We start from the raw sequence: 6,160 nt of genomic DNA on the forward strand, positions 1-6,160 counted from the left end.
CAGTGAAATAGGAGTGAATGAAGGAAAGTTATTGATCTGGTAAGTGTTCATATCACAAACCTAGGATGTTGGTATTAAGTTGGATTGTAGGTGATAACTTTGCATATGCCTCATCTAGAACACTTACTTTTGATCTTGGACATACCTAGAGTCAATGCAAATTTTTATAATTTGATGATTTCCCAAAGGACAGTAGCAAGCATTCAGAATATTTTAAGTGTGTTATTCTTAAGTCATATCTCAGAATTATTAGATTCTGAGCATACATCAACATATGAAAATGTCTCTAATTATAGGTTGTAAATTAAAATATTGATACAGATTTGGACAGTAAATAAAGCTGTTTTAATTTGCAATTTACATTTATTTCATCTTATGAGATTATACTGATAACAATTGCTGTCAAAAAGCATGTAGCAGCTCTGCAGTATAGATCATAGCTTTAAATGAAAATTTGTTAATATAATGATTGAGTTCAGTATATGGATCTCACTATAACAACAGAGAGATTTAGGGGAGATCCTTCAAAAATACTCTCTCTCATCTGCTATTTGTATTGAGCAATTTCTTGCTTTTTTTTCACTCCTTGATCTTTGACATCCTTCACTCTTCTCTCCCATTACTCAATTTGACTTCGATATATAATTGTTATTCTTAACTATGTTTCTAATCTCAAAACATGTTACATCATGGAAAGATTATTACAGTAATATTTCCAATATAAATTGAAAATTTTTCACCTATGATTCTGTAATTAGAATTAAGTGTCTTTCCTAGAAAGTGCCATCAGTATTAAATGACTTTCTTTTGTTGCCTGTGATGTTGACTCACTTTTTGAGTATTGTTCTTGTGAATAATCAGCAGAGATGTAGACAAAACATAGGAGGATTTCCATAAGTCATGCAAGCCAGGCATGGGATATTAATTTTACTTTGCTGAGGTGCCTTACAGTAGTTATTGCTCTAGCTTTAGAAAAGTCATAATCTTGCCCTATGTGTGGATAGCTAAAAATGGAAGGCCTCCCATTCCATTGGAGATGGAATTCTCTGTGATAACTTCACTCATTTCAGGAACAGAGACATCCAAGAGTTGGCTGTTCTTTCTCCAACCAACTCCCCATGTTTTTCTTTCTTTCTTTCCTTTTCTCTTTCTTTCTTTCTTTCTTTCTTTCTTTCTTTCTTTCTTTCTTTCTTTCTTTTGTTGATTGGTTTAGTTTTAATTCCTATTGTGCTAGATGTGGTGGCACACACCTTGGGAGGAAGAGGCAGGGGGATTTTTGTGAGTTCAAGGCCAGCCTGGCCTACAGGCCTGCATAGGAGATCCAGGCCAACTGGGGCTACAGGAGACCCTGTCTTGAAAAGATAAAAAAATATATTCATGCTTATGTTTTTCTAATTTTGTGTGTTGATATTGATATTTTATCTTATTTTATGAATATAACTGAAATTTAAAATGTATTTTTAATATTTTAGTGAGCTTTTGTATGTTTCACACAGCAGTTCTTAGCCTAAAATACAATTTTTGAGCAAAATGAGTAAAACTTTTGTAACATAATCTCATGCCTCTGCCATTATCCACACCCATGGTGCAACATCATCATACTCCCTTTCTTAAAGTGTGCCTACCAGAATACCCTTTAACTAATTCATGGTTGCTATTTTTTTATTTGTTTTGTTGGGAGTTATAAGGGTATCTTTTATTTAACCATAACATTAGAGGCTTAGAAAAATAAAACAAATTGTTCAAAGCTCCCAGTCAGCAGACATTCTCAGTAATATTTAAACACAAGTCTGTCTGATTTTAGGGGCCTGGACTTTTAGCTAATGCAGTACTTGTCTAATCCTGATGTTGTAATGATTGATTTTGGCTAAATGGAAGTGTGATTTTAACATATAACAAATATATTAATCACCATTTTCAATAAATAATTAAATGAATGCATACCATGAATTATTGAAATAGTCATTTGATTTTATATTGGTTAACAGCTCATTGTAGAACCCCCAATAGTATGTTTTAAGGAGGAACCCATGTCAATGCATAGCACACAAGTAAGTGAAATCTCTATAAATAATGCATTATTTATCTTCTTAGCTTTGAGGAAGTAATAGAAGTTAGTATATTGGGAAGAATGAGACAGAAAACAAATTATCGATAACAATAGCAAAAGATGAGACTGCAGTGGAGCCCTTGACATCACCCAAAATGATCAATCGATTGAATTTTTGTACCTTTCTTATATTTTCATCATATTTAGATTTCTTCCTCTATCTGCACACTGCCTTATCATCCCTCCACAAAATTTCCTATACTCTAATATTCTAATGTACATTATACATACAAGCATATACAAACACACATATATGTGTAGATAGATATCTTTATATATACACACACATATATATAAATGTGTTCATCATTATTGTCTACGAATAATTAAATGAATGCATACCATGAATTACTGAAATAGTCATTTGACTGCATCCCCTTCCTGCCTCCCCACTGGATTTCATGCACTTTATTATATACTTTTTTAAGATCTAGATATTCAGGTTTGTATCCCCAAATGCCCTTCAGTGTGTGTTCATTTACCAGAGCCTTTTCAACCTAACAGGCTAATCCCTGAACAAGGCTGAATATCTCCTTCCCAACAGACATCAGTTGCCAATAGCTCCTCAGATAGAATTGGGATTCTTATCCCCTTTCCTCCATCTGTGTTGAGATTTTGTCTGATTTAAGCTTACATGGAACTTCTGCATGTTACCGCTATTGCTGTGAGTTCATATGAGTAAGTGAGTAATCATTACGCCCCCTTTTTGGAATGATCAGTGAACCTTGGGAAGTAGGTGTTTGATATATGTGTTCTATTCAGTGATAAGCACTCTGCAGCCTCTTGTTCTCTGAATGTTGGTCAGTTTTGTTCTCTGTGTTAATCACCATCAACTGTGCAAGGAAACTTCTCGGCTGAGAGTTGAGAGATGCACTAATCTCTGGTTATAATGATGTCTTTAGTAATCTGGTTAATACTGTATCTATTTAGTAGAATAGTTGTATTAGGACCTCACTGATGGGCGGTGGACTATGTAGCCTCAGGTACCTAAGCCTGATACCAATGTCAGGTACAGGTTCCATCCTATGAAACAGACATCAAGTCCAATTAGAAGTGCCTGACTGCTCTTGTATTTGAGCCACTATTGTATAGATTGGCTTCCATAGACAGCCCAATTATTGTTATAACTTGGGGAATTCAGAGCTGTTTAGTGTTCTTGCTAAATTTTCTCTTCAAGTAGCTTGCTTCCAACATTATAAAAGCTAGTAGACAGATATAAGTCTGTGAAGTTAGAGCAGTTTAATTTCTCCTTGCTTTTCTATAGGTCATGTTTGTAGTGTCTTGAGTGATAAGGTTTTACCATGAAACTTTTGTCATTAACCAAGAGTAGGAGCAATTGCCACAATTATTTGAGGGTCTCTTAGACCCATTATCGAGATCTTCACAATAGAGTGTATTCCTGGTCATGGGTTTTCTTTCTTAACATATGGTATCTTGTAGAAGAAATGTCTCCCTGTTATAAGATAACCCCCTTTAATCTCTTTTTATAACACATATGGACATCCATTAAGTAGCTTCTAGAGTGGTAGAATTTTCACATGGCTTTTTCTAAAGACTCTTAGTTTGGGCTATCGCAAACCATACTCCCTCCTCTGCCTTAACCTCCAGTTCCCTACCCCATTTAAGACTTCCTACTCTCTCATGTCCATTTCTCCATTTATATCACTGCATTCAACCTCCCATCCAAGGCAACCTTCACCCCCACCCATGGTCATTTATTAGGTTCTTGACAGTTCTGGATTTTCAAATTTAAACATGTACATCCAAGATTTCAAAGCTAGAATCCAGCCATGAGAGAGGCTCTGTGATGATCGACTTTCCTGGTCTGGCCTTCTCCGATTGACTTTCTATTTTAATTTATTTTTTACTTTCAGTTTTAAAATATTTTATTGAATTATTTGAGATTTTTATATAATGTATTCTTAACATATTCAGACAGTCTCTGCCCGTGTACCTTCACCTTATTATCCCATGCCAAATTTAAGGTGCTCTGTTATTATTTAATTATGGCTTACTGAGTTGAATTTATGTCCCCAAAGGTTCTTCAGTGTGCATCTATGCCCTGGAGCCTCGTCAACCTACAGAGCATCACACCATCGAGAAAACTTATTCTCCTTCTCCCAGCAGTTGTCAATTTCCAAGAGTTCCTCAACTAAAGATGGGACTTGTTGCACACATCCCCCCACCCATACATGTAGGATTTTGTCTGGCTTGATTTTGGAGAGATCTTGCATATGCCATCACAATTTCTGTGGATTCCTATTAATTATTGCCCTTCTGTTTGGAAAAAATGTTTCCTTTTATTTCTCCACCTCAAAATCTTTCAGCTTCTCTCCTCCTGAGTGATGCCTGATCTTTAGAAGGAGAGGGTACAATATATTCCCATACAGAGTTAAGCACTCAGGAACCCTTATTCCCTACACATTGACCAGTTCTGGGTCTTTATGTTAGTTGTCATCTGTTACAAGAAGCTTCTCTGGTGAGAGTTGAGAAATGTATTAATCTATGGGTATAAAAGGAAGACATTAGCTGTTTATCTAATATTTAGACCATTTAGAAGACCAAGAGTAGTACTTCTTTTCTATGACCAATAACTTGTCTAGTCACAGATTCCTAGGCCTGAACACAGTCTTGATAGTGGGCCTTAAATCCTGCTAATAATTTGTGGTAATTCTCATAACTTTAAGGCCACCAACACACCAGTGGACATATTACATCAGTCAGGTTTTTATTGTAGCACAGGGTTCACTGCCAGGCAATGTTGATTACTAGTTTTCACTTTTGGTAGCATGAATATCATCTTCTTGCACTATGAGATCTAGCTAAAGATGTAACTTAGAAGTCAGCATTAACTTCTTTTCTCCTGGTATGTTCTATAATTCATGTATTTAGTGTCTTCAGCAATAGGAAATTACCATTAAGTTCTGATGAATAACCAAGGGTTCCCATGCTCATAGGTAAGTAAGATTAATATTGTGAAAATGGCCATCCTACAAGAAGCAATATAAAAATTCATTGCAATGCATATTAAGATTTCAACACAATTGTTCATGGGAATTAAAATAATTTTATATGGAAACACACACAACAGGAACAGCCTTGACAAACCAGAATAATAGAAGAAGAGCTGGAGACATCATCATCCCTGATTTCAAATTGTTCTACAGTGCTATAGTAATAAAAACAGCATGGTACTGACATAAAATCAGATATATTGATCAAAGTAATGTAATTAATATCCCATATTTAAGTCCACATACTTAAAGCCACCTGATTTTTGACACAGGGACCCAAAATTCTGTTTTTCTTTTTTTAACTAAAATTATTTATTTGGAATTTTTAACCTTTAATATTAGAATATTAATACCTAATGTGTACTGAATGCATGAAATATGAACTATACATTTGAATATTTCACTTGCTATATCTTTTGTAACCTTCACAATGGTTTAGGTAAATGCTACTATGAAAGCACAATGTCATTGAAAACACATCCAAATTACACAAGAAGGGGCACCCTATTGTTAAAATGAGTATAGTCTGCCAGGCCTGGTGGTATGTGCCTTTAATCCCAGCCTTCTGGAGGCATAGGCAGATGGATCTCTGAGAGATCGAGGCCACACTGGTTCCAGGTGGGCTGTGACTAGAGAGTCCATGTCAGAACAAAAATAAATCAACAAAAAGACAAAAAGACAAAAAATAATGTGTATAGTCTTGCTGGAGGTCTGTGGCCTTTTAAAATATTACTATTTTTATATTTATAGTGCATTCAAAAGCTGAATAGGTTCTTATGATATGTGCATCATATTTAGTTTCAACTTTGATCAATTTAATCTATCATCCCACGACCCTGTGATTTTTGCCCCCTTTCCAATGGTCCCTTCTGTCTTCCCAAACATTGTCTTTTTAATTTTTTATTATTTACTTTAGACATAGATCATAGATATGAGAGAAAACATTGTTAGGATTGTTGTTTGTTTCTTAGTCTTCTCATCGTACTACGATATTTTAAATTCCCATTCAATTCTGTGAGTTGCATAATTCATAATT

Source organism: Nannospalax galili, unplaced genomic scaffold, assembly GCF_000622305.1.
Source record: "Nannospalax galili isolate Female #2095 unplaced genomic scaffold, S.galili_v1.0 scaffold2127, whole genome shotgun sequence".
NCBI classification, from domain to species: Eukaryota; Metazoa; Chordata; class Mammalia; order Rodentia; family Spalacidae; genus Nannospalax; species Nannospalax galili.